The following is a 15,491-nucleotide window of genomic DNA, read 5'->3' on the forward strand; positions in this document are numbered from 1 at the left end:
CCGTCAGTTGTATGTAATAAAGATAAAAAGTATAAACAATAAAAACCATGTTTTTCTAAAGGACTGGTTTTCTCCCCTTTAAAAATGAAGAAGCATTCATAGGTAGTCAGATTGTTCTTAGGTATTTTCTGGGATAAAAATTACTGAACACGTACTGAGCATCTGCTATTTACATCTTATCTAAACCCTACCAAGAGAGATGTATTTTTACCCCCCTATTTTACTGAGCACTTACTAACTTGTCTGAGGACCTCTGGTGAATTGGCAAATCCAGGATGGGAACCTCCGTGTTTGATTTCAGCTCCTGTTTTTTTCCCGCTATACTCTGCTGGACTGGTCTCTACACCCATAAAAAATAAAAACGCTGATACGCTCCTTCAGCTAGCAGACTATGTCATGTTTGCCTTTCCAAAGAGGTAGAAGAACTTAACTGTAAGTCTTGTAAAATATTAAATCCAAATATCACTTTGAGCTTTGAATTACTCTTTAAGTAACATCCCTGTGCTATAAAAATCCATTTGCAATACATTTTCATATGCAAGCTAAAGGATTTCAAAGTCTTTCTGAAAAGCCCATGGGCCCTATGCAATTTGTACTTCTTACATTCTTTCCTCTGAGTGCCCAGAAATTCATTGTTTAAATTACCTTGAATTCAAGTCTCAGTCAATTACTACATGTGCATTTTTATTTTATGTGGATAAATGTCTGACTGTTGCAAAAAAAGAAATAAAGAAGCTGTGCATATGTTATCAGTAGCAGAACCATGAAAAAACGTGTAGACACAGGGAGCTTTTCCAATGGTCCTGGTATGTGGGAGGATTTCAGAGATGATCCTTAAAAGTGAGGCCTCATGATAATATGCAAATGTGCAAATAGATTTAGTTTGTGTAATTTGCTTAATGTAATTATTTATGTATTGTGGTTCTCTCAAAATTGGGATTATGGGGATCTGAGGAGTACTTTGAAGCTTGCTGAGAGTAACTAATATTATAATTAAAAATTTAGGTATCTTTCTTTGGGGTGGTTAGTGTTAAATGACATATAGAGGAAGGAAATACTGCACATTTCACACTGGAAGGATTTCTACTGGATGTTGATAGTTTTGCTCAGTTCTGTGAGGCAGTGATTCTTAATTCTAACTTCACATATGTCATTATCCCAAATAGTTCATCTTTTGTCTCATCTTGCAGGAGTGTGTATTTTGTGTGGATGGGTATGTACATGCACTTACATGTCTAGGTTCAACATACAATAAAACTCATGCACACACACCCACATCTAGGGCTTATCTAAAGGACAGCACAGGGTTTACAGTCAAAAATAAGAAACGTGGAAAGTTTTCAGATGCATGTGCATTGTTTAATATTAGGATAAGTGAGCTGCAAAAGGGTGTGGGGAATACATTCTCTGACTTTGCAGACAATATTAAATACTTCAGCTTACTGATATGCCAAGATGGCCTAAATACATAGTGGATGCTGGAGAAGACCATGAGTTTAAAGTGAAGTAATATATGAACTCCTAGGTAAGGCAGTGCATTTAGGGGACAATGATCAGAATGGTACTACTAGAATGTCAGAAGTGAAATTAAGAATGGAAATCAGGAAACGAACCTGCAGGCTCCCAAACATATTAGACCAGAGTATTGCAGGGTGGACTTATCCAGAAACAATGTAAGATGAAATGAGAAGGTACATTCGGTCCCCATATGAAATTCTGAGGTGTGTACAAGTGGAAAATACTAACTCTTACATGAATTTCTATGGTATCATAATAACCTTGTAAAAATTAAGCATTTCTGTACTTTGAAAAATATCTTTTCAAAACCCTGAGTATGAGATGAAATCTTTGACTACCTTTGATACTTTACTGTATGCATTTTGATTATTAAATGAAGAAAATTGTTCTGTAGGGGTGCAGACTACCAGACCATGCTTCAACGTTAGCAATAGTCCCTTTTTTTGTCCAGGAAGGTTTAGTTTTTTGAATATTGGATTTATTAAATTTTACTCTTATTGTTTCATAAAAGTTAATGTAAAACTGAAAACAAAAGCACTGACAATAGTATTAGGAGCAGAGAACCTATAAACCTAATGCTATAGAGAAAAGTTGAGCTTGAAGGAATCAGCAAATTATTTAATTGACATCTGTAGCCTGCTTGGTTTAATTGGTTGACTCTGTGTGCAAAGATTGTAACATAATTTTTTAAAATTAGAATATTTTACTAAATTAGGGAAATAACTTAAGTGATAATATATCTTTGAAACTTTTTGCAAAGCAGTACTTTCTTTTCATAGAATGTACTTATTGATTTCAAGTTTTGCCTATTAGGCTTCCATTATATTTTTCAAATCACAGTGTATGTAATGGAACTATGGAGACAAAAAAGGTAGTAAATATAAAACTGGCACTACAATTTTACTATAAACTATGTGATTTTTGACAAATTAGTCAACTTTTCTGCGTGTCAATATTCTCATCTGTAATTTATAGCTAAAATGTTTTTATGGTGATAAATTAATATACCTAATGTAAAACATATACCACAACCCTTGACATACTTGGATACTCAGTATATTGTGGTGGTTTTTATATGCTCTAACTAACACTTAACCCACAATTGCTACCACGGGTTTATAAGAGTGGACAGACCAGGAGACAGATACAGAATTAGAAAACTTCTGCACAGGGTGATTACCAAAACGATAAGTCCCTCTGAAATGGGAATTAGAAAGCAAGAATGAATATCACAATCATGATGAGTGCTTTTCTTACTGTAAGACATTAGAATAAGAGGTTAACTCTCTACTTCTCATTGTCTTTAGGATGAAATATAACTTCTCACATATGGATTTTAAATTTCATGTTGATTTGGTCCCTGTTCACATCTCCAGTTGCATCTTTTATGACAGTGCTTTTGTATTCTATGATCTTGACATTTCATCAAATTTTTACTGATCAAGATGTTAAGTGACCTCCATGCATGGCTACTTCAACTCATCCTGTATGTCTCATTTTGCACATTGTTCTCCTCTCCATCTCCACCACCATTAGATGTCTCTCTATATAGCAGCATTGCTTACTTGTTTGTACCCCTCACTAGACTATGAGCTCTGTGATGAAGGCTTATGTTTGACTTTCTTACTTTGCCCAATACATGGCATGCAGTAGGAAACCAATAAATATTTACAGCCAGAGGTAGAGTTATGAAGTTGTTAGAGATAGAAAATATAAGTATAATCAGTTAAATCATATAAAATCATTTTATCAAATTCAGAACACTAAGAACTGGTAAAAATTAAGTACAAAATTTTCAAAAAATGTCTTGGCAAAGTTGAACAGCAATTAGAGGCACTTACATAAGCATTGCTTGAGAGACTAGGGAGAGGGCTAAGAACCCTTATTTTCCAGACATCTCCATCTATTACTCTCTCGGTGACTGTAGTCATTTAACTTCTTTTGGCTGCAGTAGGTTTATCTGTAGTGTAGGGGTAGTAAGTGTTATATACCTAAATGCAGAGGGTGAGTAAAATAAATCCCTGAGGCCTCTTCTAGTTCTAAGACACATGATTCTTCAGACCATTCTTCAGATTCTTCAGACCATTGTGAAATTAAAGACAGCTGGAATTGGTGATACAAAAATTTCAGTTTTGTCCATTTGAAAATAATCATGTAAGAACAGGGTGTGTGTGCTATACATGGAAGGAAGCAGGACCATATGGTTTTGAATGAAATAGGATCATATGTGGAAATAAGTGACTAAAACTCACACAAAGTTACCAACTTTAAATTGACAATCATTTCAGCTTTAAAATGATATATCCTTACATACAACCTGTCTATACATTTTAAAAGATACAAACTATTTTGTAAATGATAACATATTCAATTATAGTTTGTGGTTATCCAGGATTATAAGATAGTTTTATTTCCCTAGTTATTGATTATTCAAAGTTTATAGAATATACATATAAAAATGAATGTAAATAACTTGTATCAAAATATTACTTTGGAAAAGGAACACATCCACTTGTTAGTTTGGGTCAGTTTCCATATATAGAAAAATAATCCTGCTTTTCAGCTATCATACATGTCTGTGATGACTTATCAGGCTTGGAGTCAGAACTTTTTAGTGAATAAGAGATGTCAGTGAGAGACAGTGGCAGAATTTGAGAGTTATGAAGTGAAAATAAGCCGGTCTAAAAGCCTAGTGATACACATTCTCAAAAGAAATAAAGAGAAAAGTAATATATTTAATATGTAGGGATTAAAAATAAAAGAAGTGAAAGTAATTGAACACACTGGTAGTATATTTTAGGTTGAAGCAAATACATCAGAAGGTGCCAAATACAGGAGGGAAAATCATAAAATTTGATTATGAAAAATTTAAAAAACAGTAAGTGAAAGGTAAAATAAATATGAAAAGTCCAAATATAAAGTTTATTAGTTATGGAATGCATTATCTTTATACATATAAAGTAAAATATTATTTTAGAATATTAGAACAGTTATCATAATGTACCACAGAATGGAATGAATACCTAAAATAACCCCCAAATGACAGAAGAAAGAAAAAGTAACGTGAACTCTTAAGTCCACTCATAGAAATACTGGAATCAAGTTACTAACCATAAGTGAGTTAAGAGTAGACTAGGTAGAGAACTGAAGCGTGAAGCCAGGATCTAATCATTCAAAAATGCCTTTATGCACTTCCAATTAAGGTCATGCTGTCAAGGGCTGGCCTTATAGAAGTAGACATTGTGATTTTGAAGAATGCACGGCTTACTCAGAGAGCTGGATCAGTAACTCCCTAATTACAGTGCCATGTGCTCAATGATGCCCCATAAAATTATAGCAGTGAGCGTAGCCTCCTAATAAGGCCTCCTGGGTTAGGGGGAAGATGTCTCCCTAGGAAGGGATGTTTGAATATTACCCTGAAAATGAAGAAGGAACATCAAAGTGTGTGTCGGCAGGTGAAGAGGTAGAGAGAAATGGAGTTTCAAATAGAAGCCAGAGCAAGTGACAAGGCGCAGAGAAATGCGTATGGTTTAGAGCGAGTAGCTCTGTATGGCTGGGGGATGCATGGGTGTCAGCAGGCAAGAGGTGAGGCCGATGAGAGATAGGTGATCAGGGTCCAGTTCATAAAGTGCGAAAATAATCAGGCTTGTGACTTGGAAAGCCCCCTTTGCTGATGCCGCGTGCAATTAATTCAGTGAATTCTCTTACAATAGCAAGAAGCAAAAATAAGGATGATATAAACAGACTAAAGCGGCGTGTACATAATGATAAAAATGAACTAAAAAGTACACAGTATATGGTAGGATAGGAGCAGAAAAAAATAGAATGGCTAAGTTTGGGGCTCAGTGACAGAGATGATGGTGTTTTTCACAGAGACATGGATTGCTAGAGGACTCAGGTAGTCGAGGGATGAATTCTCCTTGAAATATTTGTGGTTTTGTGCTTTCGAAACATATACATAGATATGTCCAGTAGGTATTAAATACATGAATTTGGAGCACAGAGGTATAGGATGGATGGTGCATGAGCACAAATACAATCATACCAGAACACAATGAAGAAAGAAAAAGGAATTTCCAGGGCGGGGAATTTTTGAGAACACTGATATTTGAAAAGTAGTTAGAGAGAAGACATATGACAGAGGGCTGTCCTAAAATTTAACAAATGTGAGTCTTAGGTTAAGGCCTAGGCAATTGTATGAGGACCAGAATGAAATATAAACATAATAAATAATAAAGTAATTTCAGAGAAGCAAATTTTTCTATTTTTTTTCTAATACATAGAGAAATACAGATCTTGAATCAAGGCCATTCTCAACTATAAGCTAAGCTTAGGCAGGAAATGAAATAAGAGAGATGAAGCAGTAAACATTTTTCTTAGAAAAAAAACTACAGTAAGTTAAATATAAATAATATTAATGACTCAATGTCAAGTAGAAATGTCTCATGACCTCACTTAAGTCTTGTTCTGGATACGTTTCAAATTATGACAGTAATAACCAGTCACACATACTGGTTCATTGGGCTCCTGTGAAGCACTGTATGTGTAAGAATAATTTAAACCCTTGGAAAAGCAATTATCAAAGTCACTTCAGAATAATGAAAACAGAACAGCGATGGCAAAAGTTGAAGTTCATTAAAGCCATCTGCACTTTAAAAGAGAATCTAGAAGATCATTGAGGGCTGTGAAGGGGTAAATTGATTTTTTTCCATTGTACTAAAACTTATATTATTGCCAGTAATTTAGAGTTCCTAAATTATTTTGTAAAACTGAACATTGTTGCTTTCTTTACAATGTAACTTTTTCTACATGTAGGAATTATTAGTATGATGTAAGTGGCCTCTTTAAACACTACGCAAAAACTATCTCAATAGAAGAGGGATGAGATAACATAAGCAATCAAATAACCAATCACACTTCTCAGTGGGGACTAGTATTGCGTATTAAATGTACCTATGCCAGCTGGCACATTGCACGATTTTGATTGTTTGTATATTACAGTAATTTTCACTGGACGTTGTTTTTCTCCTAGGAAGTTCCAAAGAAAAAGTTTGTTAAATTAGTGGAAAATCATACACAGTAAAATGAAACTACATTAATGTCGGTCCAGAGAAGAGATGACTTTTGATTTAGTCTCTAAAAAAAGGACTATCTAGGCAAACTGAAGAGGTACCTGAGCTATGAGAAAGAAATTAAATATCTTCAAATCATTTTCAAGTATATTGAAAATGCCAGTCTAAACAATTGATATTCTTGCTCACATGCCTCTTGAGAACTCCTAGAGGGTAGTACTTTGTTAGCCTAGGACTATTTATTGAGTACTCTTGAACAAATTAAAACTGCATGTCTTCGAATACATTTTTTCATTTGGTATCTAACTCAAGTGGGCTGAATCAGTTAATCACATGTAGTGATATTTTATGCGAGACTATAAAAATAATCTTACATTCTTAAAATCTTAAGTAATACTTTTTCAATTTATTCTCAAAACAACTGCTTTACCCAATGTTTCCCTTTTAAAGTCATATGGTGGTATGAAGATGTCATGTATTCTTTTTCTGAAATTAAAGTGTTACATTTTGAACTAAGTTTATTACTATGGTATGGACCCATGTTCCATAAGGAACTAAAACGTGTGTATGAGCAATCGATATAGACCTATTCAAGTGCCTATTCATCTACCCTAAAACCCACTATAACTAAACAAAAGTGAGATGGGGCCCTGGCTGGTGTAGCTCAGTGGATCGAGCACGGGCCTGTGAACCACACGATCGCGGTTCGATCCCCAGTCAGGGCACATGCCTGGGTTGCAGGCCAGTTCCCTGCAGGGGATGCACGAGAAGCAACCATACATTGATATTTCTCTCCTTCTCTCCTTCCCTTCCTCTCTAAAGATAAATAAATAAATTTTTTAAAAAAAGTGAGATGGGGTGGTGGGCCTCTTTTCCTGGGAGTGTGGAATCTAAAAACTTGATTTAGTCAATAGTTTAATTACAAGCCTTAAATTTAAATTTTAAAAAAGTATATGGCATTGTTTTTATAGAAGAATTGATTTATTTTGAGGTTTTACTTGCAAATTAAATCCCACCGAGCTTGCATCATGACTTGGATGAGGTACCCATTTTATTTTTTGCTGTTGTTATAAATTTACCTTTGCCCTGAATGTGGTAAAAGCTTAACAATGTTTTTTAAAGATGAAAGTGGTTCTTTCAAACCACTGATATCACCTATAAGTGGAAGCTAAGCAACAAAACAAACAAGTAAGTAAAATATAACCAGAGACATTGAAATTAAGAACAGCCTGACAGTAACCAGAAGGGAGGTAGGAGCAGGGAAGGGGGAAAGAAGGGGAAGGGTTTTTTGATATAGAAAATGAAAAAAAGTGTGCCCCATAGAGACATTTTAAATAAGCCATTAGTTTTTTAAAAAAGTTTTGATGTAATACATTTCTTCCAAAACCACATATATTCAATTACTTATTATTTTCCTTTTTTCCTTTCAAATAAAAATTTCTAGCTATGTGCAATGAGCATAGGCACTGTATGTGTGGATATAGTATGGATGGTTCAACTGTGTTTGAGTTGCAGTAGTGAAAATGAAGTGGAACACATCTTGTAATCTTTATGGTGAACTTTTAATGCAAGGTTTCTTTAAGAGAAGACATAGGATCCAGGAAATATAATCTAACATCAGACATGTGGACAGAAAGCCCTGTGACCACCGCTGTGCCACAGGCTTGCTCAACAATCTGTACTTGAACAGGCAGATGGAAATGTCTGCAAGGACAAACTCCAGCAGACAGCCAAATGGGATGAATAGATTATCTGATAAATTAGAACATTTAGTATTTAAAGGTGTTCGACAAATCTCCTGTGATGTTAGTAGAGTTAGCACTAGGTACGTGGATCACTAAGAAAAAAATCATTAGAATTTTGGGTGGAATTTATTATTTTGCGTTCTCTGGAGGGCATGTGGACTGATAAATATGATGGTGGGATAATGACCCTCAAGGAATTCTTCACTGACTTTGTGTGGATGGCCAGATGCTTGTATGGATTTACTCTGGTATCAAACATTATCAGACTTTCCCAGTGAGCAATTTGTAAAGATTTCAACAGCAAATTGAAAATTTTATAGTCACCTACTTTGCTCGTGACTCCATATGTGACCATATGTCACCTACTTGTTTCTTGATGACCTCAAATCCATAATCCACTGCTATAACCATACAATAGACCTCGTAATCACCGAGACTGGTCCTGTCTCTGAATCAGCCAGAAACTGTTAGCTTAAGCAGAAAAGGAATGTATCAAAGGTATTCTGAATCAAACTCTGCTGCAGAGTCCAGCTGGAGGATCACGGATCACGTGCTCCAAAGGGTCTGGAAAGTGAATTTTAATTTCTACCCTGGGGAAGCATAGACTCCTAAAATGAGGAGCTTCTTAGATAAAGGAGAGGTGGTCAGTGTTTTTAACTAGCTCTTCAAGTATGAGAGAGAGGGAGGGAGCACACGACAGAGTGCAATATGCCCAAAGTCTCTGAAATATCTCTTCATCCTGCCAGGTTCCACAACCAGCCTTCATTGTTCCTGCTCCTTTGATCCAGCAACCCCTTCCCAGAAGGTCTGCAAGGACACCCAGCCTGCCAATCCATTGGGCCCACTACTTCCTCACTCTCCATTCAACTTTCTTGCCCCTTCCTCATCCAGCATAGATGCTATGGGCTCATCATTATAATCATGTTCTTGAAAACGATCTTCCCTCCCACGTTGCTGTTTCCCTCTGTGATACTCAGGAGGCAGAATCTCTGTCGGGGGTACAGCCCGATGTTGCCCTAGTCCATAACTCTTGCTGAGCACCGTCTACTGCTCAAAATATCACACAGCCATACTGACTAATTCCCTTTAAATTATCACCAAAATCTCAAATAGGCATTCAATGCTTCCTGGCATTCTAAGCTACCCTACAATATTGGCGTATTCAGATGGCACCGCACTCTTCTGGTTTGCTTCCTGCTCAGTCCATTCCCCGCTCCTCCTCCTCATTGCAGCCTCTTCACATCCTACCACACACATTTTAATTTCCCCAAGTCTTCTCCAATTTGGCAAATAATACTTCAGTGCTCTTTGTTGCTTGAGTGAAAGTTAGGAGTTACTAAGTTTTCTCTTTATTCCCTGCCCTTAGACCCTATCTATCATGTAGTTTGCCACTACAAGTTCCCATTGCTTTGACGGGAGGCTGGCCACTGACCTCTCTTACCCGGCGGTCTGTAGAGCCACCTGAGGTCCTCCTGCTGCTGATCTTACCCCTCTTACTAACCATTCTCTAAGCACAATAGCCACAGTACACCTCTATGGGAAAAAATTGTCACCTTAGTCCATGATGTTAAAGCATTCCCCTTGAACTTTCAATGATAATCCTGACCCCACAAGGTGCTTGTGAAGTCTAATATGACCTATGGCTCTACTTTGAAAAATCATAGTATGATTTTACTAAAAGTCATACTATGTTTTTAAAAGACATTATTACTATCTAAAAATATCTTGTTAATTGATTAATGTGCCTATTTATTGTTAGTATCTTTTCACTAAAATATGATAGAAGCATCTATGTTGACTATGCCAACTAAATTAATTACCTACTGACTTCTATTTTATTTCCTTGTTTTGCTTTTTGTCGCTGCCCTGATGACTCCTCCTTCGTGTGGAGTGTTAAATTTGTCTTGCCACATCAGAACATAAGCTCTGGTTCCTTATCACCAGAGTGTCCCCCACCACCTAAAATTGCGCCTGGAACAGACTAGGCTCTGAAATTCTTGAATGAATGAATAAGTTAATGATTAAATTAACTACATGATAGGAAAGATAAAAGATGTAAATTCATAACATCTAGATCAGCAATAGGCATTTTTATTCATTCAGTTGAAGATGATTAGCTCTGAGTGAGAAAACTGAGGCCCAAGGAATACAGTTAATTACTGAAAAAATTGGGACTAATTACTTAGCTGTCACGAATTCACATTCCACCGTGCAACATTGTGTATTGTGTCCTTTGTAAGGGAATGGCATCCTTTTTCTTTTCCTTTTTCTTTTTTTTGTTCATTTTTTTACACCCCTAGGTCTATTATCCCTTCCATGTGTTTGATCTATTGCAGGTGCGTAATAAATTTGTTTAATGAATGAATGAATGAATGAATAATGAATACTGTACATCTGTGCATTGGTAAATGATGTAACCTGGTAACATTTGGACTGCTTTACTTCTACTCGCCACGAGAGAATATCCGATTCTCTCTGGTGGAGAACACTACTGACACCTTCTCTCTCGGTCAGAAAAAGAGGCAGCTAGTGTTTGTGTGCTTCAAGGACAAATTCTGAAGTCATGGTGCCTAATCAAAGAACCAAGTGGGGAGCCTTTGACTAGGAACCGATCAGACCCCTTCTCAGACAGCTCTTTCCTATGTACTTACTCAAGATGGGATATGATAATTCTTCAAAGAGGGCTGCTGGCTGCGCATGGGGCGAAGGCACCCTTTGAACAGCTGCACCTCCCATATGCTCTTCCCCTAATAGTGCTGGGCTCCCGTCTCGTGCCGACCGGCTCCCATCGTGCTAATCAGGGCAAAGCGATGCCAACGCATGTGCACCCAATTAAGGGCACTGCAGTCCATGCTCCCATCATAGCTATTGGCAGCGTGACCTTGCACACTTACAGCGTCGCACATGCAATCTGGCAGAGTCAAGTGCTCGGCTGTGTTCCACTGTTTATACATCCATCCGCTTCACCTTCAGCTCCTCTGTCAGAAACCTTGCCTGTCAGAATGCTGAGCAACAGCATGGAGAGGTGAATCGGGTCCGTGATGACTAACAGGTGCGGCGTTGCTGACACAGGCACAACTTGGAGACTTTAAAAAAATAAATTTTATGCAGCTCAAGTCCCTAGAAAGGTGGATTTAATGAAGTGAAGCAATATGAATAATACTGACATTTTAGTTCAAGTTAAACTTGCATATAAACTGAGTTTTGTAAAATCTCCTTTAGACAGCTTTGACAATGACAGAGAACTTTATTTAGAAGGGAAAAAAATGTTTAGATCAAGATACAATTGCAATGAAAGGATTGCAAGCATGTCATATTTGTATTTAGACACTCACTTAAAATAATTTTTAAATTTTTAATTACAGTTGACATGCAGTATTATATTAGTTTCGGATGTACAACCCAGTGATTAGACATGATATAGCTTACTAAGTTATCACCCTGATAAGTCCAGTATCCACCTAAGGGGATGTAAAGGACACGGTCATTTGTAATGGTTGTTTTTTCATATGCACTAAGACAAAGATGGCTTACATAAACAATACCCATTCATTTATTTATTCATCTATTTACTCATTAAGTTTATTGTTTATCTAATAATGGACCTGGTATTAGCTTTGGATGCCAAAATAAGACTTCCTGTTTTCAAGTCACAGAAAATATAATAGGAAGCACAAGGAATAAGATACCTTTTTTTTTCTAATTAATGTTCACAATAGAACAGGAAAACACCAGCGTATTCATCTCAGATCTCTTCATATTATCCTATGCCAGCAAACCGAAGAAAGACAAGAGCTCCTGGCTCACAGCTGGAAGTTCCAAAGGGCACTTAGATCTGAGGACTTGGAAGGAAAGGGTCCTGTGATTAGTGTTAGGAACAGCTATCCTTGTTTCTAACAAAGATAGAAGGGTGAGGAGGGCTTTTCACAGGAAAGACATTCTGGACCAGGGCATTCGAAGAGGAAATGACTGGCTCAGAGACAGATGCCTGATTTAGGAAAAATTTCTAGACAGGTTTAAATACAAACTGTAGGAGAGCATCTTGCCACTACATACCTGTATCTAGTTTTACTCTTTATATGTCACAGAAGTCAAATATTGAGCTCAGTTATTAGGAGACTAAAAGAAAACAGGTTTAGGTGAAAAGGATAGGTCAAGGAGGACAGGCCTTTCGGGGATCTGGAGCAGCAAAGGCTTGAAGAGTGTTTCCAAAGGATCAGGCTGAGTTCGTGGAGAGATGCAACTCAAGGACAGGGATTCGTTCTGCTCACAAGCTTTATTGAGCATCACCAGGATGTGAATGAGCTTGGAGAGCTGAGCAAGCACTGCTTCTCAAGGTCTCTCTCGTGACCTGCACTGGTTGGCAGTGGCACCCAATAGCCCTTGACGAGTAAGTAATCCACTTGGTGCAAGGAGCCTGGGGCAAAAGGGCTGCCAGGCCTTGATGCTGTCAAGGCCACAGGGCCTGCCCATTGCCCAGAAATGGGCATGTGTCCATGTAAACCAACAACGCTACCACTCATCAAGTCCTCATGCCAGACCTAGTTTTCAAGTGCTTCTGGAGTTCTTCTACAATCGTGCATTAGCCGTTCCTGCAGTCTAGGACTGAGAAACCTCCCATTCGCATACACCCAGAGGCATATTTTACATAAGGCCTACCTCAAATATGAAAGGGTAGCCCAAACTAAAAACAATTAATAAGACTAACATCTCTTAAGAATATATATTCCAGGCATTATTTTGAGCATAATACCCACATGAACTATGTATTATTAGAATATTTATTATAGGGATGTGGCAACTGGGGCACAGAGAGGCCAGAAACCTACTCAAGGATGCACTGCAAATGATTTGCAGTGACTGGGTGTCACTGGAGCATGGGTGTGGGATGCAAGGGTGGGGAGCGTGTTGTGAGGAGGACCCTGTGCTGTATGCACCACAAGGAGTGGACGTGGATCCTGGCGCTGGGGAGCCCCTCAGAAATTAAAAGCAGAGATGTGACATGGTCATGTGCAAACCAGTTTAGAGGCTCATGTAAATGGAATCTTGGAGAATTTAAATAAGTTTGCAAAGATGACGCACCTAGGACACAGCAGAGCTAACATATCCACGTGTGAACTCAGAGCCCACACCGCACACTGCTTTACCCTACTGCCTCTTCTAACCCAGGACATGGGGAAGGGGGTCACGTAGACAGAGGGGTCTCCCCACGGGGGGGAAATCAGTGTCCCACATGGCAGCACTCCAGGGGCTAGTACCTTCTGGCTATTTCACCTGTGTGGTGTGGAAGTGAGAGTAGGAGGGACACCAGCATAAGAACTACTGCAACCTCCACACTGCGCTCTGCATGAGAAGTGGGGGCCATCACATATTTAAATGGAAGTTGAGGACCATGTGGTTGAGGCTGGAATTGAGCTAAACTGAGCCACATGGATTAACATCAGAAAGGAACTAAGAGAAATAAGAAGCTGGGTGACTACTTTTAAAATATTTTGATTAATGGTGAGATGATTTTGGAAATAAATGATTACCGTTATTTGGTATTTACATATAATTTCCTTTTGAACAAGATATCTACATCAAGTCATAGAGGGATGCTTGTCAGTATCCGCAGGGTGGTGCAGGTAACACCATTGTGCTTTGTTATTGTCAAGATACTTGATTTTGAAGCATTGTTCAGTCTTAGTTTTTTCACACCACATCTACTTTGCAAAGGTCAACTACATCATCTTAATTTATACCTTAGAGGCAAAATTCATTTCTTGCTTTCAATTTTATCGAGGCATATAAGGAAGTCATGATTTACAAATGGGAACTTTTGGGTCTGGGTGTCAGAATTTTGATATTCATAAAGCAGTGTGATGTGCTGGTCTGTGTCAAATTCATAAGAAGCATATGTATAAATGGTAAGAAATGCTTCCCTCAGAACTGCTGCTCAGAAATATCCAAACTGAATGAAGGTAATCTATGTAAATATCAGTGAGAAGGGAAATCTACATGACAGTAAGACATCTCTTAAGAGATGATTTCTCTGTTTCAGTGATGAAAGAAAGAGAAATCAAACTAACCCTTCCCCAACTTTCTCTTCTATGATTCATACATTTCATTAAACTCAAAATGGCGTCAAACCTTATTCACCTTCATTAACTCTCATAGGCCAGCTCTTAGTTATTTGTGGCTCTAATGATGGAGGTAGGTAGTAAGCCACCTTTCTAATTGGATGCTCAGGACCAAGTGTGCAGAATAGCACAGGAAATGATACAGACCAGATATAGACTCCATGGAAGCACGTGCTCATGTGAGATCAGTCAGCTACAGAGAATGAGAGGAAACCCAGGCAGGCAGAAGGGGCTATAGGAAGAGAATGCAGATCATCCCTATCCACTCAGCAGAAGATAAATAAGTGACTGTGTATTAGAATAAAAAAGGAAAAATTCCGTTATTGGAGAAGCAATAAGAAGGACAAAGTTCCTTCATGTTCATGGAGCTTGCGCCTCCAGCTTCCAGAAAGGCTGACAGGAACAGGAGAGGGTCTTACGCTTGGATGGGCTGGAGTGTGAGACCTGCTGTCAACGTAAAGTCTCAAAAAGAAGAAGATTCCACTTGTAATTTTAAGAATTAGACACCAGCAAATGCTCCAGGAGGGAGCTCAGCTACTGAACCTGCCTCAGAAGTAGTGTTCCTTAGACTTTCTCTGTTGGGGTTGTGGGGACTGAGCCTGTAGTGGAGTTAAGGGAACCTAGTTATGTGGCTTAGAGTGATGTGGAGAAGAATTCCAGGTGGAAGACTGCATAACACCAGGAATAAATATGTAGGGACAGTGTTTTCCGTATGCAGTTCAGTGGACACCATTATCCCTCAACCTATTTGGTGATCAAATATCTCAGAAAATAGTGGTTGAAAGGACATTAAAATTGGCTAATTTTTTTTTTACCACGTGACTATATCTTTTAAAATACTCTTTGTATAATAAAAGTCAGTCCAAAAGCAGGTTGCCACAGTACAAATTGTTCAGTGTAAATGAGCATAAATAACACCATAATTGAATGGAATGTAGTCTATATAATAGGAATAAATGAATGAACGAATGTTAAAGACTATAGCAGTGTTCAGCATTCATGTTAGGACACATATTTAAATGGAAAAATCTATTGAC

The sequence above is a fragment of the Sturnira hondurensis genome, unplaced genomic scaffold (genome assembly GCF_014824575.4).
Source record: "Sturnira hondurensis isolate 20B ecotype Veracruz unplaced genomic scaffold, ASM1482457v3 Scaffold0008640, whole genome shotgun sequence".
Taxonomy (NCBI): Eukaryota; Metazoa; Chordata; class Mammalia; order Chiroptera; family Phyllostomidae; genus Sturnira; species Sturnira hondurensis.